The sequence below is a fragment of the Cebus imitator genome, unplaced genomic scaffold (assembly GCF_001604975.1).
Source record: "Cebus imitator isolate Cc_AM_T3 unplaced genomic scaffold, Cebus_imitator-1.0 Scaffold283, whole genome shotgun sequence".
NCBI classification, from domain to species: Eukaryota; Metazoa; Chordata; class Mammalia; order Primates; family Cebidae; genus Cebus; species Cebus imitator.
In genome coordinates, this window is record NW_016107598.1 from 3,112,167 (window position 1) to 3,137,067 (window position 24,901).

General features: G+C 34.9%; 1 pseudogene; it reads left to right on the forward strand.

The window, feature by feature from the left end:
* The window catches only part of LOC108284795, a 40,906-nt pseudogene that overhangs the window by 11,561 nt on the left and 4,444 nt on the right, over window positions 1-24,901 (forward strand).

The following is a 24,901-nucleotide window of genomic DNA, read 5'->3' on the forward strand; positions in this document are numbered from 1 at the left end:
AATCCAATTTAAAACAAGAGTGATAAGGGAGTAGACGTGTAATTTATTATCTTAATTCCTGTATTTAAAACCTATAGAAGCCCTAGAAACCTATGGCTTGCTATTAGGAAAACTGAAAGATACCTTAATTTTTTTTTTAGTTGAGTCTTTCTCTGTCTATTACTCAGGCTGGAATGTAGTGGCATGATCATAGTTCATTGCAGCCTCAGCCTCCTGGGTTCAAGTGATCATCCAGCCTCATCCACCTGAGTAGCTGGGACTACAGGTGCCACACCACACCTGGCTAATTTATTTTATTTGAAGAGACAAGTCATGCTACGTTGTCCAGATTGGTCTGCCACTCCTGGTGTCAAGCTATCTCCTGTCTTCCAAAGAGCTAGGATTACAGGTGTGAGACTCAGTGCCTGAACAAACGCTGGAGGATCCCTTTGAATAGTCTTTTTACACTGAGGCAAGCAGAAACAGTTCTTACTAAGTAAGTTACAGGTGAAAATGATAAACAGTTGGCTTATTACCATAATCTCTTGGAATTGAAAAAAAAAGCTACTGGAAATGTTTGTAGGTTTACTATTTTCTCAAGAAGCTTTACCAGCAAGTCTCAACTCTTAGAGCTATATACTCAAGCTGTTGAAAAGCCCTCTTTCAGCCACTACCTTTTAATTTAAATTCTTGTCTCAGACTATGAGAATTATTAAAAGTAACTTGGGAATATAAGTGTTTCTATTGTATTTGCCCATCGCTTGTGGACAAAGGAAGCTGTGATCCTATCTAGATGAAAGATGACTTCTTCCTGAATTCACTCTCCCTTAGTAATATATTTATTGCATGGGTGGCTGAGTCCTCAGTATTATTAGGTGTGCTTCAGTTGAGAAATCAACTTAATAGATTTTTGTCTGAGAAATGAATTGCCAATGAGACATGACAATATCATTTCTGCCTTCAAGAAGACTTTGAGCTACATATGTAAAATAAATTGTAATCTCATACCAGTCATTACAAGTATCAATGATTGTTATGTAACCATGATCATGGGTAGAATAAAGAAGGTTTAATCTTTTGTGCCTCTAAGTTTGTCCAAATAATAATTTATTTTCAATAAAATATTAGGATATTTTATCTTTAAAAATTGGTTATTTTTATTAGTTTTAATAAGCACAGAAAAATATTCTAAATTTAAGCATAATATTAACTACTTTTTTATTAATTTAATACTTATTATAATTCTTATATTTGATTTTCCATGATTCAAGAAATGCTCTTGCTGGGGTGGTGACACACGCCTGTAATCCCAGCTATGGTGAGGAATAGGCCTAGGTAGGAGAATTGCCTAAGCACAGGAGTTTGAGACCAGCCTGGGCAATACAGAGAGGTCTCCAGCCTAATTCAAACAAAAACAAAAACAAGAGAGAGAGAGATGTTCTTTTCTTTTCTTTCTTTTTTCTTTTTTCTTAAATTATACTTTAAATTCTGGGGTACATGTGCAGATGGTGCAGGTTTGTTACATAGATATACACGTGCCATTGTGGTTTTCTGCATCCATTCCCCCATCATCTACACTAGGTATTTCTCCTAATGTTATCTCTCACCAATTCCTCCACCTCTGCTATCCCTCCCCTAGCACCCCCAACCTCTGACAGGCCCTGGTGTGTGATGTTTCCCTCCTTGTGTCCATGTGTTCTCATTGTTCAACACCCACTTACGAATGAGAGCATGTGGTGTTTGGTTTTCTGTGCTTGAGTCAGTTTGCTGAGAATGATGGTTTCCAGCTACATCCATATCCCTGCAAAGGACATGAACTCATCCTTTTTTATGGCTACATAGCATTCTACTATATATATATATATATATATATATATATATATATATGCGCCACATTTTCTTTATCCAGTCTATCATTGATGGGCATTTGGGTTGGGCATACGAGAGATGAGAACTCTTCATTTAAAACAATATCAGGATGTAGATATAAATGCCAAAATCAGAAAAGAGAAAAAAGAAAACAAGCATTCTGTTAAAGTAAGCAAAGTTTATAAACTATTAGACAATAGAAACAAAATCCTGCTTTTTCAAATCTCTCTACAGATGATCTACATGGCACAAAATGTCAAAGATGTGGCTGTGTCTTACTATTATTTCTACCAGATGACAAAAACACACCCATCCAGAGCCTGGAACTTGGGAAGAGTTCCTGGATAAATTCATGACTGGAAAGTGTGAGTCCTGTTCTTCATTTAATCTTGGAGCTCTATAATGAAATGTCAGTTTTTTGCAAAGTGATATAAAGTTTAAATATAAGTTTTGTATTTATTTTAAGCCAATTATGTACCCAGCACTCTACTAACGCATTAGGAAGACTACAGAGGAAACAATATATTATTGTCTCCCTCCTTAAAGGACTTTTGGGTTGTAAGTGACAGACAGATACCTCAGTTCCTGATCTCATTATTTTATTCGTGATTAGTGACTACTGCCAATTTATTTAAGTACTTTCCTCTCACTATCCATGGCATTGCCTAAGTGAATTTTATACATAGTTTTAAATTCTTTCTTATCTACCATTTCTTTATTTTTATTATATAAAATGAGTGAAAGGTTTCTTTCTCAAGACTTTGGTCTTCTATCTCTGTATTCTCTTCTTCAGAGAAACATATTCATGCCTATAGTAGTAACTCTACCTTTAATTCTCATTTAATATTCTATATAAATGTATCTTTCAGGTAGATACATATTAATAATATCTTACATAGATTTACTCATGCAATTGCTTAGGCTACTTTTTTTAATCCATAGAATGTCATACTTATTTTTATTCTCAAAGTTCAACTCTTTATTTTAGATTCAAGTGCATTCATTTTCCTCCACATCCTGTTCTTAATTTCCATTTCTATGATTTTCTCTCCCTCTCCCTAGCCTATGATCATTCATATTGCTCACTGACTGCATTACTCAGTGTCTGTCACCTTGCTTTTATAATTTTAGTTTTACTTATTAGAATTTGTGTTAGTTTGCTGAGGTTGTCATAACAAAATGCAACAGAAAAGGTAGGTTAAGCAAAATACATTTATTTTCTCACAGCTCTGGAGGCTGGAAGTACAAAATCAAGGTGTTGTCATGATTGATTTATTCTTAGACCATCTCATTTGTTTATAAATGGCAGTCTTCTTGTCGTCTCTGTTTGTGTGTGTTTATGTTCTAATTTCCCCTTCTTTTAGGGATAACAGTTATGTTGGATTAAGGGCCACACAAATGACCTAATTTTAACTTAATTACCTTTCTGAAGGTCTTATTTCTTGAAGGTTAAGGCTTCAACATACAAATTTGGGGAACACAATTCAATCTTCAAGCCCCCCAAAATCCTTCTCACATGCAAAATGCATTAATTCTATCCTAACGTTCTTCAGAATTTTTGTTTTAGTTTTTTTTTTTTTTTTTAGAGATGAGGTCTCACTCTGTCACAGTGATGTAATCAACTCAATGCAGCCCCAAACACCTGGGCTTAAGTGATCTTTCTTCTGCCTCAACCTCCAGAGTAGCTGGGACTACAAGCACACACCACCATGCTCAGCAATTTCTTTTTTTAACTTTTGTAAAGGTGGGATCTTGCTATGCTGTTCAGGCTGGTCTCAAACTTCTGGCCTCAAGTGATCCTCCCACCTCAGACTCCCAAAGTGCTGGAATTATAGGTGTGAGCCATGATGCCCAGCCCCTTCACAGTTTTAGCCTATTCCACTATCAATTCTAAGTTCAAAATATCATCTAACTATCAATTAAATTACATATGGGTGAGACTTAAGGGGCAAAATTTCTCTCCAGCTATAAAACTAAAATCAGATAACAAGTTATCTACTTCCGAACAATGGAAAGTGTTTGGAAACTTCCAATGGTTGGACAGGCATAGGATAGACATTCTCATTCTGAAAGAGAGATTTCAGAATGCTGAAAGCCCAAAATCTAGCTGGGAAAATTCCATTAGATTTTAGAATCAAGAATAGTCCATTTGGCTTGACGATCTATCTTCTGGGTCCCCTGGGATCCTGCCTTCTGAGTCCATTGTGATGGTAATCTCAACCCCTCAGCCTTGGGGGTTGATCTCACCTCTTGCATCCTGAACAGTAGTTCCACCTCCTGGGCTGTGCCTTCTGGGCCCATGGTGGCAGTAGAAGGTAGCCTTGCTGATTTATGAACCTGCTTCAGAGTTGTTTTTCCCTTTATCTACAGGATAAAGCAAGTTTACAGGAAGATAGCTCTAGTTGGCTTGTTTCCTAACTATAGAATCTTAGAACAATGACAGTCTTCCTTCATTTAATCCTGTTTCTGTTCCCTTCAGTCCAAACTAACCCTGCTACTACTGAGATAGTTGAGATGATTGACTGGATCCATGCATCACATGCTTTCTTAGCTCTTGTGGAAGGACTTTTGTGTGTGAAGAGCTGTTCAAATTGATGCTTCTGCAAGGGCATGATCACCAAAGACTCCTATACTGCCATCTTGCTCCATCCTCCTCTGAAGCCAATACTTTCTTCTTTAATTGGTCTGTCTTGACTTGCAGTTAGGAGAAACCAGGCTGATCATCCAATGTTTTGTTTAAAAATCTCAGCTAACTATCCAAGTTTATTACTTACAAGTTCCACTTCCCACTAAACACTAGAATACAATTTGGCCAACTTATTTTCCACTTTATAACAATTAATGACTTTCCTTCAATTTCCAGTAATATGTTCCTTATTTACCTGAAACCTCACCAGAGTAAATTTAACTTTATTTTGTTTAACATATTTCTACTAATATTCTGCTCATGATGACAATTGTATCACAGGATGATAGACATTTTCTTTACAACATTCCTCTTTTACTTTTTAAGTCCTTATCAGAATGATTCATAGTATCTATATTTCTAGCAACCATCTCTTCAAAGAAATCTAGAATTTTTTTCTAATATGTAATCAAAGCTCTTCAACTTCTATTCATCATTCAATTCCAAAGCCCCTTCCACATATTTAGGTATTCATGACAAAAAACTACCCGACTTTCCAGGATCAAAATCTGTATTATTTTGCTAGGGCTGTCATAAAAAATTTCCACAGACTGGATTGGATCTGGTACTTTAAACAACAGTAATGTATTTTCTCACAGCTCTGAAGGCTACTAGTCCAAGATCGGTATTTCATTAGGTTTGTTTTCTTCTGAGGCTTTTCTTTTTGTCTTGTAGATAACTATTTTTTTCCCATATTTTTAATGGTTGGTGAGTGTCTGTGTCCTAATTTTATTGTCCTATAGAAACAATTGAATTAGGGCCCACCTAATGCCTTAATCTTAACTTAATTACCTGTTTAAAGACCCATCTCCAACTACAGTCACATTCTGAGGTGCTGGGATTTAGAACTTCAACATATGAATTTTGAGAGAACAGGATTCATCTCATTACATAGGTATTTTTTTCCTTCCAAAGAGATTTTAAATTCATTGAGAACAGGGGCTATCTCACATACGTCTCTTATGCTTATCCCTGTTTCTTGAACTAATGGCTAATCAATGTGTGTGCATTAATAATTATGATTTGGAATAACATATAACCATTATTTATTTCATGTATAGTGTAATTTTGCAAAAAGAATCTTTCAATTTAGAGTGTTTTGGTGCCTGGTATGACCATGGGAAGGCCTGGCGGGAAAAGAAGAAAGATTATCGTATCCTTTACCTATTTTATAAAGACATGAAAGAGGTAAGAAGTAACTCCAATTTCTCATTTATTTTTGAAAGAAACCAAAGATTTATCTTCTTTGCATAATACATTTCTTTCCTCTCTGTCTATAAATATGATATGACTAACTTGCTATTATTTCAATTGTAGCTTGAAAATGGATGTTTTAGGCATCCATATCTTTCTAACACTACTGCCTCCCACCGTCGTTTAGACATTTAAACTTACTTGGACAACCTCATCTTGCATTATTGATCCATAAAGAATGATATTATGCAATTCTAAATCCTAATAGGCACCTCAGTGCTTCAACTTTCTTAGGCTTTGGTCTCTAAATAAAATATAAAATAGTTAAGATTATGCACAGAGTGACATTATTTAGTCCCCAGCTATTTCTTCAACCTCTTCTTAGCCACCTTTCCTTTTCTCACTGAGTGTACCTGAAAAAATTTATTTACTAATTTTTATTCAATCTTTTTTATCCTTAAGGACTTTGTCATGTGAACTTTGTGAGTCATACTTGCATTCAAAATTGAAGTCTGTGACAGGTAAAACTGTCACTGTGGTCTACCTTCCCTAATTTGCTTAAGGTCCAGCAGCCCTCATTTAGTCTCATCTTGGTCCCTTAGATTTCTCTAAATTCCTTAAGATAGCTATTACTCCCATTTATCTCTAATTTGATAAATCTGTTGTTCATCTCAAGAGAAACCACCTTACTCAGCAACGATAACTGCCTCTGGCAGGCTCCCTAGGCAAATTTTCATCATCTTCTGCATCCTGCTTAAACTACTTTGCACCTGTCACTCGGAATTACAGTGAGATATTGTATTAGTCAGTTTTTGCATCATGATAAATGCCTGTGGCTGGGTAATTTACAAAGAAAATGGGTTTGATTAGCTCATGGTTTTGCAGGCTATACAGGAAGCATGGTTCTGGAAACCTGCCTCTAGTGAGGGCTTTAGGAAACTTACATTTATGGCTGAAGATGATGAGGACCCAGCATGTCACATGAGGTGAGTGGGAGCAAGAGAGAGAGTAGGGAGGTGCCACACACTTTTAAACAACCAGATCGTGGGAAAAATCCCTCAATATTGTGAGGACAGAACCAAGCCATTCATGAGGGATCTGCCCCACGGTGCTAAACCCCTTTCACCACACCCTACCTTCAATATTGAGGATTACATTTCAACATGAGATTTAGAAGGGACAAATATCCAAACTATAATATATCAGATATTATTCTAGTTCTGGGTCCAGAAGCAACAAGGAGTGTTTTTGTATGGGTCTTTAAGAGGATAAGAATTATATTGAAGGGAAACTTTTCCACATTGGGCATTATAAAGTCTTCAGCCAAAGGAAGCTTAGCCTCCTCAAATATTAGAGGGGAATCCACGTGTGCTGGAAGAGAACTTCTAATTACTCAAGGGTTTATGATTCTCTGTGTCATCAAATCTATAACAAATATTTAGATTCTCAGCTTGAGCATTTCACCCTTTCTTCATCATTCTCACATTTAACTTTCACATATTAGACTTGGAACAACTCTGAATTCAACTTCTACAAACTAAAGTTTGTATCTGATTTCCAACAATTTCAGCTCTGTAACTATAAGAAATAAATTTTGTTTAGGGCCTTTCATAGAAACTCTCAGGTTCTGTTTCATTGAAATTAAGATGGATCACTCAGGAAAGTTAAATCTCAGGTTGTCTTGCTAGGTAATTAAGGTTATGGCTTTATGCCTCAGTTTGATTTGTAACACTGAGAAGAACAACTACTTGATAGGTAGCAGGGCACAAACTCTAGTGAGAATGCCCCTATTCATTGTATGTAATATGCCTTTCTATGTCCAGCCTGAAGCACAGAGAAGGCAAATATTAAGAAATACATTAAATAAATCTCTCTTGTTCATTGCTGTCTGTATCTTCCTACCATTCTTTAGGTTAGAAAATGGACAATACTTTACATTCCATCTTATGTTCTCATACTATCAAATAATCTATGTAGGTATGAGAGGTAGAAAGATAATCTTTCCACTATAAGATAACTCTTGAGAAAAGTATCAATTCTTGATGTTAAACATGCTAAATAAAATAGATTAGGGGATCTTGAAAATTATGCCTAATGGTAATAACAGGTTGCTCTGTTACCATTGGTTATTCTAAAGATGAATTCCATTTTTGAATATGAAAGCTTGAATAGTAACCCAATCTTTTTCTTTGCAGTTTAAATCTTCTAGCAGATGATTTGCTTGGTATAATTAAGAATAGAATACGTACTTAGAAAAGCAAAATTTTAAATGCACATAAATATCTAAAATTATTTTATCTACTGCATTGTCATGTGTAGAACCTTGGTAAATGCATTCTCTGCTTCATGACCAAATCTGCCTGAAATGATTATTTTTCTCTATAATTTCTTTAGAATCCTAAGTATGAAATTCAGAAGGTGTTAAAGTTTCTAGAGAAAGACATGCCAGAAGACATTGTGGATAAAATTCTCCATCACAGTTCTTTTGATGTGATGAAGCAGAACTCTTGTGCAAATTATACCACAATGGGAAAGGATGAGATGGACCATTCTGTATCTCCCTTCATGAGAAAGGGTGAGGCCGTCATATACTGGTTTCTGTACAGCTTGCTACTCTGATGATGAAAAGACTAGATAGGAACAATACTGTAGGAAATGGAAAGAAATTTGGTATTCCAGGGAGATAAAAATGGAAAATTAAACACAACAAAGAAATCTTAGAGGAAATAATTGGTGGCAAAGAAATTGTTTTATTCAAGAAGCCTAACATGTAAGAGAAGCCTTCTGAAAAAGAAACGTTTACTAAATAGCATGGGTATCAATAAGCGTGAGTATTGGCACCCATTGCTGTGTCAGAAGAATGCCCTTTATTTGTCTGAGTGGTCTAAATACTCTCTGTCTTTCTTAAAAATTTTACTGCGTTAGGTAGCTAGCTTAAATAATGTTAGGAATGCTAAATTAATAAAAGAAGTGTTCACTCCTTGAAGTTGTTGCTATGACTATGGTAAATTATTACTTCCTCATTAAAGAATCTCAGTGACATAAAACCACAAGTTTCATTTTTCATTTAAGTAACATGTTGGTGAATACTGGTCCACCAACTGTGCCTGGGCTTTCTTCATAATGGGTTAAGAATCTCAGTTACTCACCCTTATTCCCCTACACCCTTAGTAGGTAATCCCCCTCTTTTATGCTCTCGTATATCTGCCATTGGAAGCTAATCAGATATTCTAATTTATAGCTAAATCAGATGTGATTTCATTTACAAAGATAGCTGAAAATCTCTCCTGACCTGAAAATAACAGATCTCAAATCTTCTGTGAGACTGTCAAATGCTCTAATCTAGCAATCTCCAAATCTTCTGAAATATTCACCATTGCAATAAAAAGTTTTCAGTACTCTCCAAAAATATACACATATTCATTTCTTGGAAATTATACATATGAATGTTGTATGAATATTTTATTCATATTGTGGAATGAACATAAATAGAAATAAAAAGAATATAAAAATATGATAATCTAGAGTATATTTTTATCAACTATAAAAAGTACATTTGCTTTCAATAAAATATTTTAATTGGTATACTTTAGAATGAGAAAAATGTGATTAAAATGTCTCTATTAATTTAAAAAATCTTGATTTACAATTATGGTTCTAAATTCAAATTATTTAAGCACTTAGTTGCAATGAATATAAAAATTTAAAAATGGGTGTAAATGAAAGAATTGCAAATTTTCCTATGCCTACTAAATCTTTTACTCAGTTTTCAAACTTCTTCACCTTTTCAGAAAAGGCTTTCACTGAAATATGGTAATACATTTCTATCTTTGTTCTACCATTTATGTATAATTACATATAATCAAATAACCTGAATATAACCTGCGGACTCTGTGTGTGTGTGTGTGTGTGTGTGTGTGTGTGTGTGTACACAAAATGTCCCCAAGTTATAAGGGTTTGACTTAACAATTTTTCCACTTTGCAGTGGGTTTATCATAATGTGTTCCCACTGTAATTTGAAGAGCTCTTTAAAAATTACAATGGAGTTTCAGTTTCTATTGAATGAGTAACACTTTCTGCCTCATCATAAAATTGAAAAATTCTAAGTCAAACTATTGTAAATTGGGGACTATCTGCTGATTGCAAGCATTATGTGCATTTTCAACTTACAATATTTTTGATTTATGATGAGTATATTTTCTTTTATTTCCTTTTTAAATTTGGATAACACTACTACTATTTCTATACTTTTAATATTGACTATTAATTTTAGGCATATATTCAAATATTATTTTACAAATAGTAAAAGTAATTTCATATCTTGACAAATACATTAGCACAGTTTAAGTACCATCTTACTTTACTTTTCCCTTCTTTTCATATTGTAGAGTTTTTGCTCTCTTTCTATGCCAACATGTCTTTTCATTGTTACTAATATGAATAATACTGGAATAATTACACAGATTATATTTTATTGATATTTATCTCATTGCTTCTTGTATTTTTCTTCTTTCCATTAGGTTCTCTTTTCTTCTTGTTGAAGTTTTACAGTTATCTAAATTAAGAGATGGGGGTTGGGAGTAAGTTTTTAAAAAATTTTTTGTATGTCTACATTTTTTTTCTGCAATGTGAATAATTCATTTGGGTGTACCAATTTTTCATTGGCAATCTCTTTTTGAGCACTTTGAAGATTTTACTCCATTGCTTTATGGCTTCCATTGTTGCAGATGGGAAGTCTGTTGCCAACTAATTGATATTATTTTGAAAATAATCTCTTATCTTTCTTTTGTAGCTTTTAAGATATTACCTTCATCCTTGACATTCTACAGTTTCAGTAAGATGTCCTTAAAATCTCTTTTGTAGTCAGTCTGAAAGATTGAGTGTGCTCATTTTTGGTGCTCTCCAGAATGAACCTTTAGTAAATCCTTAAGTAAAACAGAAGGTAGGTGTTTGTTGACTTTTCTTCCTTGAGTTGTACTCATGAACTCCCTGATTGACACTGATACTCCATTGCATATCTTTCCCATATTACATAGCTTATATTTTCTTGAATTTCTATGCCCCATTAATGCTCACCTGATCTACATGCCCGCTTAGGGGTGCTCTATGGGTACCTCAGGAAGTCTGATGTCCAGCTTCACCTTGCCACAAAAAAGCAATTTAACATCCTGGCATTCAAAAGTCTGGGGCACCTGCTTTCTTTCCGCTAGCTGAAAGTGGAGTTGCTATCAATGCCGGATATCAGGACTCTCTTCACATTCAGATACCATGTCTGGATGAAAGGCCACTTGCCCACAGCCTTCACCTAGCAGTAGATGGACACGATACCTTATCCTGTTGAGTGGGAAACTAATTTTGAACCCTATGTAGTCATAAGATGTGACTGTTCTGAGTATCAATGGATATTTGTGGGTTTTGGCTGGATCGAGGTGGCTAATATCATGGAAACAGATGTCCAGGAATATTAATTACTTGTGCTGTTCAACACCTTTCATGCCTCATGCCAGAAGCTTTGAAATTACTAAGGTCCATTCCAGCAAGCAATATTGCATCTGTGTCAAAAAGTTTAATTAGGACTTGTCCAGCCTCTACTACTTTGCCTTGCTGAAATATGTCATACAGAGAACAGCAGTTAGCACCAAAAACTCACCACTGGGGAGAGATGTACTGCATAAGAACAACGAATCTGTTGGGAGCCTAGACTTCAAAATTAGCATTTAGTTGCTTTTTGGGTTTGGTTTTATTTGTCTCTTTGGCCCAAAAGCTGCTCTTAGTATAAAGACTTTGGGCAAGGATCCAGGCAGCTGCTTTTTACCTCAGCAGTTCCTCAGTGGAAAACAGCCAAACAACTCAGTCTCTTCAGAATGGGGCATAGAGGGCTCAGCGGGATTAAGGGGTAGTCATTTTGCCACAAAACCAAGAAGTGTATTTAGGTTGTTTTTGCTGCTTTGCAATAATTATGCTTCACATCATAGTTTGGAGAAAAGGAATTCAGCGTAGAGGGAGTTAGCCATCCCAGAAAAAATTGCCCCTTCAAAAAATGAAACAAAATGAAATCCTGTTTAAGTGTTCACATTCATAGATGTGAATTCTGAGCCTCTCTCATATTTTATGTATGGCAGTTGTGGACCTGACTCTCTAATTACTCTGCGGTTCAACACATGATTTCTGTAGTGCTTGCACCTGTACATGAAGAATTCTTGATTTAATATCCTGTGTCTGAGAAAAGGACCAAATGTTTTTCTCAGTAGTTTGACATTTCCATTAATGTTTTTGGCATAGCAAATTCAGGAAAATAATACCTGTTAGCACTATGGTGGTTTTATAATAATGTTCTCATATTATTCTATTACATATAAAGTAGTGAGTGAATGATTTATCATTAATCTCTTATAAGAAAAAGGTTTAATGTAAGCTGATTAAAGAGATTGAGTGTCCAGGTTGTTACAAAAGTAAAAAGGAATATATCCCTGTTGAGGTATAAAGACTGAGTCTTTTAAACCAGAGGGGGTAAATATTTTTTTTCAATTTTCTTGAGGCAAGGTTCATTGCCTTTTTGTTCTTAATTGCTATGTTACATATATCTAATTACACCTTTTCCATTCTTAGAGCAATGCTTCTCAGTGCATTCTCCTGTGTAAGACCAAATGTCCTACGTATTTTGAAAGTGCTGCTTTGCATCAATTCTAAAACTTTTAGAGTATTGTATTTTAAGTATGAAATTCTAAAAATTATTTAGACTTTTTCTTTTGATAGCTTAGAAAATTATATAGTTGCCTGCCTGCCTTGGAAATACAATTACTTCCAACAAATTTTTTCATTATTTTAGCTTTGTTTAACTGTGTTCCTCTATTCAAATGAAACATGTAAACAGGAAATTTATTCTTCCTAGGTTAAAATAAAATGTGTATTTTGAAATGGGAAAGCTATCTGCAAGGGGCATGTTTCAGCCGTTTGTGTTACAGCACCTCTTTTAGCCTTGCCATTCAGTGGGTCCTGAGTTCCTGTGCTGTGACCAGGAAGAATGAGGTACACAGACAAATGGAGGATGAGCAAGATGAAGAGAAGCTTTACTGAACAATAGAGCAGATCAGAGAAGACACACAGTGGGCAGCTCCTCTTTGTAGTCAGGTTGTCCCGACAAGTGTTCAGCTCCTAGCAGAGAGGGTAGCTCCTCTCTGCAGGCAGGTGTCCCAGCAAGTTTCAGCTATCAGCAGAGAGCTTAGCTCCTCTCTGCAGCTGGTCATTCCATCCTCTCTCCATCCTTTTCTCTAGCTGACCCTGGAGCTTTTATGGGCCTCAGCCAGGGAGAAGTGTGTGTTGATTGGTCCATGGTCAGCCATAGGCAGGCCTGGAAAAGACACCACAAGGCTCCACTTCAGTCCAAGGGACTGGGAGCCCAGCCCTGCTTGCTTGAAGTTGAGCCTCACTGGGGACCAGCCCCCTTCTGCCCAGGATCCTGTCTGCCTCCTGCTGCTGTCCATGGCGTTCAGGCTGCTTGTGCCAAGGGGCACCTGCAGGCCAGCACCAAGCCACCCTATGCTCCACCCCTCAGGTTCCTCCTCACTCCCCCCAGGACACACACCTGCTGGGGGCAGCTGGGCCTCAGTGTGCATATACCCAGACAGACTGTGACAGTGCCTGGGCTAGGTCTCAACCTTGTTTCAAAATTGGAACAGGCTCTGGGAGCGGGGAGAGGCCAGACAGTAGAAGCAGGGACTTCTGAGTCTGCAAGGGAAGGATGGTGCCTTCCTGGGCCCTCAAGAGCACACAGAGGCCTGGGTCTACAACCCAGACTGGAAGGGCAGGGCTGTTGCCTGCTCCCAGCTCCTGCTGGATCCATGGAGCATGCAGCCCTGGCTGCCCACCCGTGCAGCCTGGGGTGGGAGCTCCATGTCCTCACTGGGCCAAGGCCTGCATCCAGGGCATGGGCGACATCACCAGGAGCTTCCCCCCGTGTCTGGGTGTTCCCAGGTGACCCAGAATGGAGCAGATCACAGCCTACAGGCCCTGGGTTGAGCCATTCAGTGTCAGGCTCAGCAGTCAGCCATGGCAGGGTAGAACCCAGGGATGTGGCCCCACACAGAGCCTCCTCTGGAGTCACAGGAACCCGGCACCCTTGGAGGGTGGCTGCATTGCTGGTCGGACCCTAAAGTAGACACTGCTCTCACGTTCCATCTCTGGTCCCAGAAGCAAGGCCCAGCTCCACATCCCAGTCTCGGCTCTGGAGCTCCATGTGCAAGTGTTGTACAGTCCCAGGCCCACCTCTGCCTTGGGGCCCCTCTCTCCCTGACCATGCTGCTACCCCATCAGAGGGCAACCCAGCCCAGCACCACTGAAGCTGCCTCCAGGGCTGTGGGTCAGGGGGGAGGGGCTGGCCACCTCCTCCCGGTGACTTCTCTGAAGCAGCCAGCCTGATGACAGCAGCTGTTCCAAATGGCCCCGGCTGCCATAATTTTGAATATGCCAATATGTTATTTTTTCAGCTTAAAACATGCTAGATTCCAGGAGTTTTTGTTTGTTTGTACAATAACAGTGGGACATCAAAGACTTAAAAATTGATAGGAAATATAATCAACTTTCAACTGTGGACAAAACATGAATCCCATTCCACATTATGGCTGCAGCTATAAACACAACATCCCCAATAAAGAAAACAATGATATGAGCTATAATAACCACACAGTTGAAATTTTTCATAATAGCTTTCATTTCAGATATTTTGCCTTTCCTTCACATATACGTGAGTAGCTTTTAGGCTGTGTCACCAGAATTTTGATTCAGAAAACAATGACACTGCACTTATAATTCTTAGACTTCGAAGAAAAATAACACTGTGGGCATTAAAAATATTAAGTATTGTCTACTTACAGCACTCAGTTGGAATGAAAGTGTTCAAATGGGTTTATCTGAAATGTACATTTAATGTAAAACATTTGATATACAAATGATGTGAAGGGACTTTTATTGATAAATACAGTAATCTCATATGATTTTAATAGCCAGGTCCTTTTTAAATCTCAACAATTCTAATTTTAGAAGAATCATCAAGAGCTCTAATTTAAGATGAAGGAATTTTAATTGACTAGAATTAGCAGTTAAGCCATTGAGCTTGGAGTGATCCTGACCTCTGTTAGAAAATGAGTTTTACTATGGGTATCTTACAATCAATCAAGACAAATGATAAGACAGTTACTCAGATATCATTCTAAGTACAGCCATGTGACTCTTCTAAAGATAAAATGAGAATTTAAAGAATAGATATTTAAGATTAACATTATAGGTAATTGCTCAAAGTAATTGTCCTACTATGTTGCGATGAATGATGTATAATCATTATAATTGTGATATTAATTCAGCAAACTAATAACCTAATGACACGTAATTTTAAATTGGCCCATTCCAGATGATAGCCTGATAACCCTAAAGCGTGCAACATGTTCCATAAATTCAATGACCAGAATATATTAAATTTACTTCACATAAAGTGATGTAACTTTAGGCAATGCCTCGGGATATTTATTGCCTGTGCAGAATACAAAGAAAGTAAATAAAAAACTAATGCTACTGCTAAGAAATAAAAACAGGAATAAAAATATGTATAAGTTCATACATATTTTATCCAAAATGGCAACATTTACCAAAATTAAAGCTATGTAAATAGAGAAAATTCTGAAGGAATCATTGTCAGACATTTTTTTCTCTAATGTATACTTCTATATTTTTGATTTTCACTTGTTTCCATCAATCAGTTAATGAACGTGTGGGTCTATGTTTTTATCACTTTATTAGTCATTGTTAAAAGAACAAATAAAATTGCAGAGCACGTGACTTGTTTGTCTCTGGGGAGCTTACAAATGAATGCATCAAAATTAACTGTGAGATTACATGTTAAATGTTCACTTGCGTTGTTCAAACATTACACATCTCAGGAATTCTGATATGTGATTTATTTCAGCTGTAAGAGACAGAGTGCACATTGTTTGCTGACACCCATTTTGTCTCTAGAAACAGAGGAGCATTTTAATTTAGAATTTAAAAAATTAATGCTTTCTAACAATTAAACTCTGCTTTATATATGAAAAGACAGGGACGGAGAAGATGTGGGGAGAGGTACTAGAATCAGAACAATAACTAGGTTAAAATAATATGCATTACATGTTAAATTCTAAGAGAGGAATATGTTTTTTAATAATTTAAAAGAATTTGTGTGTGTGTATGTGTGAGAGAGGGAGAGAGAGAGAGAGACAGAACATGCCATTTTTTACACAGGGTCTCACACAAGACTACTGCATGAAAAGCAAGAGAAGGAAAAGAAGCATTCCTTCCATTTCTTTATCTTCTATAGGGAGATAAAACTTTTCAGTATTAATAGCCAGCATTTGTCTGCTAGATTATTTTTAACAAGTTTAGAATTATACATAATTTATTGAACAACTTAAACAATTACTAACTTTATGAATCCTACACATTAGTATGGTCCGGGGTTCTAATTTTTCAAAGAGAAAAAAAAACGTGAAATACTCTGCCAAAGAAAGTGGAAAGTATCTTACGTTTAAAGAATTTCAGCTATGACCTTTAATAAATATCCTATTTATGTAAATATAAACTGAAAGTTATGGAGGATCCTTGAATAATTTCAAGAAATTTAATCATGGTCGGATTCATATTTTTCAAGATAAGTTTGGTAACTATGGCTTGTAAGTTAATGTACCTGATTATATTGGGAAAATTAGATTACTGTAATGCTATTAATCAAAGTTATGATGACATTTAAAAAAGCTGACAAAAGACACATATAAAGGAAAAGATGAAGATGAAAATAAGAATGAATAATTGGAAATTCATTTTATTGTCAATATTCATGTTACCTTGATAATAGAAATTGGCTCATTAATTTAGATCTGCTGAGTATCTTTACAGTTTATTTTCTCCATATTTCTCATTTTGTTATATTTATTTCTATTTTAATAATCATCAATATTTTAAACATAATTTGCTTTTTGTTGATAGTGTGAAAATACGATTTCTTTTTGGTATGTTGTTCTTTACACACCAAACTTGCTGAAGCAACTTAGTAATCCAATAATTGATCAAAATAATATTTTTTTAGCTTTCCAATGATATAATCTTCAAATAATAAAATTTTATTTTCTTCCATTCCAATTTATATGCATTATAATTCTTTTCTTCTCTTATTTTAGCAGCAGAGTCCTTTCACAATTCTAAATATAAGCAGCAGTTAGTATATATCTTCATCCTGACTTTATAGAGGATTCATCTAAAGGATCATTATTAGGTTCATTACAGATTCTGCTAGAGAATCTTAATACATTTAAATTAAATTAAAATATTTCATTGTATTTCTAATTTGTTAGTTTTTTAAATAAAATACTGCCAGATTTTATTGACTACTTCCAGCTGTCAAGGTAGTTATATGGTATTATTCATAAACATAATAATGGAAAAATTACATTAATAAGGTTTTTGCTTCTAAACAAAACTTGCATTCCAGAAACAAACTTGGTTTTAATATGTTTCATCATTTATGTTTACTAAATTCTGTCTGCCAGTATTTTATTGTGATTTATTTTGAATTTGTATTTATGAGATTCGCCTGTATTTATTTTTTTCTCAGACTGTTAATATCTGGTTTTGATATTACAGTTGTATCAGCTCCACAAATAAACTTGGAAGTACTCTTTGTTTTCTTATTCTTTAAAGGTTTTATAAAAAACAGAAATATTTTAAAAAGTTGTCAAACTTCTGAACAGAAACAAAAACATTTAAAAAAAATTAAAATTACAATTGTTGCATTAAACCATATAGGCTTGGTGATTTCTTTTTGGGATCAATTTTCATCTCAAATATAATTCCCTTTATTATTATAATGCATTTTCTATTTCTTCTTGAATCCATTTTTAGACATCATTTTCTTTTGTTTTATTCATTTCTACTATTTTTTAAGTTTATTGGGATAAAATTTTGTATAAATTTTTCTCATATATGTTTATACTTCTGTAATTTGTGGCAGTCTCTTCTTGTCCTAATATTATATTTCTCTTCTCTTTCTTTTACAGCCAACCTTTCAAGAGATATTTATAATCTATTAAACTGCTCCAAGTAAAACTCTTGTTTCTCTGATCATATCTAGTGAATATTTCTTGTTTGTTTTATTTGCTCCTCATCTATTTAGTAAGTCCTTTCTTCTACTTGTTTTTGGTTATTTTGAATATTATTTATTTCTAATGTAAATATATAAGGCTATAAATTTTGCTTCATGTGTTACTTAGTACCAATTTAGCTGATTTCTACAAATTTGATATGTAATTACCTTTGTTATTTTTTGGTTCCAATTTCATTTTTACCACCATTTTTTCTTTTTTGAATCATACATGACATAAAAATGAGATTCTTATTTTTCAAATGCTGATATTTTATGTTAACTTTTTGCTTGAGTATTATTGTATTGTAGTCAGAAAATGAGACCTATGTGATTTCAACTTTTTAAAACCTGTAAAGGCTTTATACAAACCTGAGAGGATGTATAATCTTGATTGGTTAGATATAGGGTTCTGTGTAATTCTATCTAAATCTTCTATAGCCTTATGCATTTGTTCTTCTTAGTCTGTTAACAACTCAGAAATGTATGTTAAGTCTTCCACAGATATGATGGTTTATGAAATTTCTCCGGAATGGTTAGTCGGTATTTCTTAACATTTTAAGAAAAAATTTTAATAGCTTACAATTTTTAAGACTACTTTTTAGAGTTGTTTTAGGTTTACAGCAAAATTGAAAGGAAGGTAGAGAGGTTTCACATATATGCTCTTCCCCTACGCATGCATACCATTGCCCATTAACAACATACCCCACCAGACTGGTACGTTGGTTACAATTGATAAACTTAATTGACACATCATTATCACCAAAAGACTATAGTTTACATTAGAGTTCACTCTTGGTATTACACATTGTACTGGTTTGAGCAAATTTATAATGATATATTTACAACAATAGTATCATATAATGTGGTTTTACTGTCCTGAAAATCCTGTGTTTTGCCTCTTCATCTCTCCCTTCCCCTTAACCCTTAGCAATCACTGACATTTTTACCATCTCCATAGTTTTGCCTTTTCCAGAATATGATATAGTTGGAATCATATAGTATGTAGTCTTTTCAGATTGGCTTATTTTATTAGTAATATACATTTAAGTTTTCTGCATGTTTTTAAAAGCTTGTTAGCTGAATTGTTTCAAGCACTGAATAATATTCCATCATCTGGATGTACTATAGTTTATTAATTCACCTACTAGAAGACATGTTGTTTGCCTGCAAGTTTTGGCAATTATTAATAAAGCTGCAATAAACACCTGCGTGTAGGCTTTTGAGTGGACATGTTTTCAACTACTTTGGGTAAATAAAGAGCTAGATTGATGAATCATACACTAGGAGTATGTATAGTTTTATATGAAACTGTCTTCCAAAATGTCTGTACAATTTTGAATTTCCACGAGCAATGAACTCAAGTTTCTATTGCTTTTCATCCTCTTAAGAATTAGGTGTTGCCAATTGTTCTAGACTTTGGCCATTCTAATAGTTGTGTAGGAGTCTTTTCATTTTCTTGACAGTGTTTTTAGGAGAGCGAAAACTTTCAATTCTAAAGAAGTCTAGCTCGTTAATTATTTCTTTCATGAATCATGCCTTTGGTATCATATCCAAAAAATGTTGCCATGCTCAGGCATTTCTATTTTCTTCTATGTTATCTTCTAGGAGTTTTGTAGTTTTACCTTCTACATTTAGATCTGTGACTCATTTCTGTTAAGTTTGGTGAAAGATGTAGTAATGTCTGTGTCTATTAGTCTATGATTTTAGAATGATCATAGCTTTCTAGTGAGTTGAAATATATATCTCTATTCAATGACCTGCTTTTCCATAGATATTATGAATGTTCTTAAGTCTATTTTATCTGATGTTAATATAATTTTTCTTTGATTAGCATTCTGGAAGCATAATAACATTCTTTAACTTTTAGTCTATTTTTGTGTTGCAGGTATTTTACTCTAAAATACTTTTATTGTATTATTCTAATATAATATTTTATATTTTAGGTGGTAAATTTAAATCCTTTTAAATATTTATAAATTACTTATACATTTGAATTTATTTCTACTGTTTTATTTTATACATTCTATTTGTTCTTATTTTATTAAACTTGTTTTCATCCTCCTCTTTCTCCTTTATTCCTTTTTTATTTCTTAACTTTTTTTGAATTGATTTTTCTCTATTTATGTTTATACCTCTACTTGTTTGGAAGTTATATAGTTTTTTTGTTTTTTTTTTTGTTTTTTTTTAGTTTTTCTTCAGTAGCTTGTCTCAAAATTGTTCATGTATAATTAACAAAGTTTAAAAATAATCATTGCACACATTTACGTATGTAACAAACCTGCACATCCTGCTCATGTACCACCCTGGAATTTAAAAATAAAAGTTGAAGAAAAATAAAAAAATAAAAATAATCAAACTCTTTAATTTTCGCTTCTGAATAACAGAAGAAAATTTTAATTTGTCTTAATAGGATATATATCTCTTCAATTAACATTTTGGTGCACACAATTTGAATTTTACAGATATTTTCTCACAACCTTAGAAATGAGTTATTCTATTACTTTCTGGTCTCCATTGTTCAATAGACAGTGCTATGTTCTGAATGACAACTATGGTTTGGGTATTTGTGGTGATTTCTATTGCAAGCAACACTCCCAAAACTGTGTCCATGAGACCAGACTCCATCAGTGTTCAGCTGGAGTAATATTGGAGAAAGAAACAGCTTCAAATGAAGAAAATTCTAGTAATTATGAAGTCATACATTTTACTTCACTCTCAGCTCATAAACACTCTTTGTTTTCAGACAGTGTCAGAGAATGATAACATCTTCTCCTGTATGTTTCTGACAATCAGTTTGCATGATATCTGTGCCCTACTTACATCCCCTTGTTACATAGCTGCTAAAGATTCTAACATAAAACCTAACAAATCAAAACAAGAGCTTAACGCAGAAACTCATGGTATATTTTTCTTTGAAAGGCAAATACATTTTTAATAAAATAGAAGTCATAATTTTTAAAGGATGTACAGGGTCCACAGTAAGAGCTTCTACATCTGAGGCATTGTGATGGCTTCAAACTCCCTGAGACCAAATTTAGTAAGAACAAATACGAACAGTGTAGGGAACAACAGAGCCTGTGGATGTTTATGGTATGGGAGTTTTGGGGTTGAGATGTTACAAGAAAAGAGGAAGGATAGTAAGAAAATCAGAGAAGGTAAAGGATGTGCACATATGCTGAAATTTTATCTGTACATATAGGTGTGTAGCTGAGGAGGAAGCCATTCACAGTGACATTCCTATGGGAATACAGTCCCTAATGTCATGAACAATGTTCTTTGTGAGCCTAACTATATCTGGCTTATTAAAAGTTGTACTAAATAATCTATTTTTACCCCATAACCCACTGCTCAGTAACAATGTTTATTGTTCTAGCTTATCCTGTTACTTAATCAGAAAGTGAATGCAAGAATAATGATAAAAGTCTACACTTGCATAATACTATCAGTGATAGTACTAAGTGCTTCATAAGCATTATTTTTGAAAATTTGCATACTACCAGTGTGTATTATGTACAACATTATCCCCATTTATATATAATAAAACTGAAAGAGATATTAGGTAGCTTCTTCAATGTCTGACAGAACTGGAATTTGAAACTAGGCATTTCTACTTTTCTATAAAAATCTTACCTTATCTGGACCCCAAATCTATGCTTTACAAATTAGAAAATTGACACTGGAGGAATTAAAGAGTATTTCACAGGCTATATTGATATCAAAGTAGCAGAGACCAGGTTAGAAAGTATCTTGAATTCTGGCTTTTAACCCTAAACCTCTAATGTAATTGGCAAAAAGTTGGCATAAAACCAGAAACTTAAGGAGATTTAAAAATAAAGTTGTGACAAAATAAAATATAGATGTATCCTGGAAGGAAGGACAAAAATATTGTGCATCAGGTAGTAGGTGAGTTGCAATATAGCATTCTATGCTTTCTCTATTTTACCACTTATGGATTTTTAGTATATTCAACCTATCCATGCAGTTACGGCTCTTCCAGAAAGACTAAAGATGGGCCAGTTATGTTAGAATTCTTGATTTGAACTCAAGTTTATCTTTCTGATACTGAAGTTCAGGATCTTACCACTGTATTATGTTTCCATTGAAGGCTGATTGCTTAATTTGGGGTCAAATACATAATTTCTGATAAAAGAATTATGAGAATAATTACATGATTGTATTTACCAGACATAATTGGCTCAATAAAACGAATCTCTTTTTTATATGTAGGATTAAAAACTCCTATTAATATGTCACATAATTCTATGATTATTAACATATGCCTAGAAGTCTTTCATTCAGAAATACCTTTACTGAGTACATTCTAAAGGCCGGAATCTGTGTTAGTCTACAGCATCAGTGTTATAACAAAGAGGTCTCAATCTAGACCCCTAGAGAGGGTTCTTGGATCTTGCACAATAAAGAATTCAGGGTGAGTCCACAGTGCAAGGCAAAAGGAAGTTTATTAAAAAAGTAAAGGAGGCTGGGCATGGTGGCTCATGCCTGTAATCCCAGCAATTTTGGAGGCCAATCTGGGTGGATCACTTGAGGTAGGAGTTTAAGACCAGCCTGGTCAACATAGTGAACCCTGTCTCTATGAGAAGCATAAGAAATTATCTGAACATGGTAGTGCATGCTTTTAATCCCAGTTACTTGGGAGTATGAGGCAGGAGAATTGCTTGAACCCAGGAGGTAGAGTTTGCAGTGAACTGAGAGATCATACCATTGCACTCCAGGTTGGATGACAAAAAAAAAAAAAAAAAAAAAAGTAAAGGTATAAAAGAATGTCTGCTCCACAGCCAAAACTGCTCTGGGGGCTGCTGGTTGCACATTTTATATTTTTATAGTTATTTCTTGATGATATGCCAAACAAGGGGTGGATTTCTCATGCCTCCCCTTTTTAGATCACATAGGGTAACTTCCTGATGTTGCCACAACATTTGTAAATTGTCATGGCACTGGTAGGAGCATAGCAGTGAGAATAATCAGAGGTCACTCTTGTTATCATCTTGGTTTTAGTGACTTTTAGCTGGCCCTGTTAAAAAGTGACATTCTTTACTTACCACAGATCAGAAACCCTGCAAAGGGACTGTGTAGGCAAGGTATGAGACCAGTTCCCCAAAGGGCTTTTAGTGACTTTATGAGCCAAGTTTGCTTCCTTAAAGAAAAGCACACCATTCCAGTCAAAGAATTGGTAAAATAACCTGTTTCTCCAATTGTGTCCTGTTGCAAAAGAAAACAGATTCTTATAGCACTTATGTAAATAACTGTAGTGCCATAAATTAAGATACTCACAAATAGTTTCCAAATTCTAGAGAAATCAGGTAGAGGAAAAACAAATATACTCTACATTTTGTTTATGTTTTGAAGTATACTTAATTGCTACAAGCTACAAATAGCTCAAAAGTTTTCTTGACTCTGAGGAAACAAACAAAAAAAGGATCAGCAACATTTTAAGCAAAAAAAGTTAAAAAGGTTACTTTGTTTTCTCTTGGTTTAGTTCATTCAGTTTACTCATTTTCTGCTTGATATTCATAAACATTTCAGCTTTCCATGAATATTGAAAGTTTTCCCTTCTATTCTAACGTCATAATCACCAAAGCTATCAGAAACCTGCATTCAAGAACACTTGTTAGAGTTCTATAGCTGATTATAAACCCATCTTCTAAAGAGGGTTAAAACAACAATTGTTTGTGGATGACAAAAGTCTTAGGACAGCCACTATTAAAGTCACAATTGATAAGGAAATTTGGTTACTTCCATAGCATATAACAATTTTACATAACAAGTATGACTATTAATAACATAACTTAAGTCATATTAGAGTTATAGTAGTTTCCCATTATTTTGGAACATATACCAATAACATTTTTATACAAATGTAGCCCAAAGAACGCCAAACACCATTTCATATTTGACAATGCTTCTTGTATGATTTTTATACCAAATAAACCAAATTTCACTGTTTTATTAGTGCATTATTTATGTCAAACTCAATTCTTAATAAAACTTTATAATCTGTCTAATCTTAATCAGCTTGACCGTAAAGTAATGTTCTTATAAACTTTTTATAACCCTTTACAATTTTTTTAAAGAGCAGATTATAAGCAGGTTTTTGCTCTCAGAAAAACCTGTTATGATTTTATTCCAATGTTCAGTTTACAGAAAGACTGAATAATACCGCTTAACTTTAGCCAACATGTTCACACAAAGAGTTTCTTTTTTTTTCCCCATTTATTTATTTTATTGCATTTTAGGTTTTGGGGTACATGTGAAGAACATGGAAAATTGTTGCATAGGTACACACGTGGCAGTGTGATTCACTGCCTTCCTCCCCATCACCCACATCTGGCATTTCTCCCCTTGCTATCTCTCCCCAGCTCTGTACCCCCCACCATCCCTCCCCTATTTCCCCCCAACTGACCCCAGTGTGTAGTGCTGCCTCCCTGTGTCCATGTGTTCTCATTGTTCAACACCCGCCTATGAGTGAGAACATGTGGTGTTTGATCTTCTGCTCTTCCGTCAGTTTGCTGAGAATGATGGTTTCCAGGTTCATCCATATCCCTACAAATGACCCAACCTCATTGTTTTTGATGGCTGCATAATATTCCATGGTGTATATGTGCCACATTTTCCCTATCCAGTCTATCATCGATGGGCATTTGGGTTGGTTCCAGGTCTTTGCTATTGTAAACAGTGCTGCAATGAACGTTCGTGTGCACGTGTCCTTATAGTAGAACAATGTGTAATTCTTTGGATATATACCCAGTAATGGGATTACTGGGTCAAATGGAATTTCTATTTCTAGGTCCTTGAGGAATCGCCACACTGTCTTCCACAATGGTTGAACTAATTTACATCCCCACCAACAGTGCAAAAGTGTTCCTATTTCTCCACATCCTCTGCAGCATCTGTTGTCTCCAGATTTTTTAATGATCGCCATTCTAACTGGCGTGAGATGGTATCTCAATGTAGTTTTGATTTGCATTTCTCTGATGACCAGTGATGAT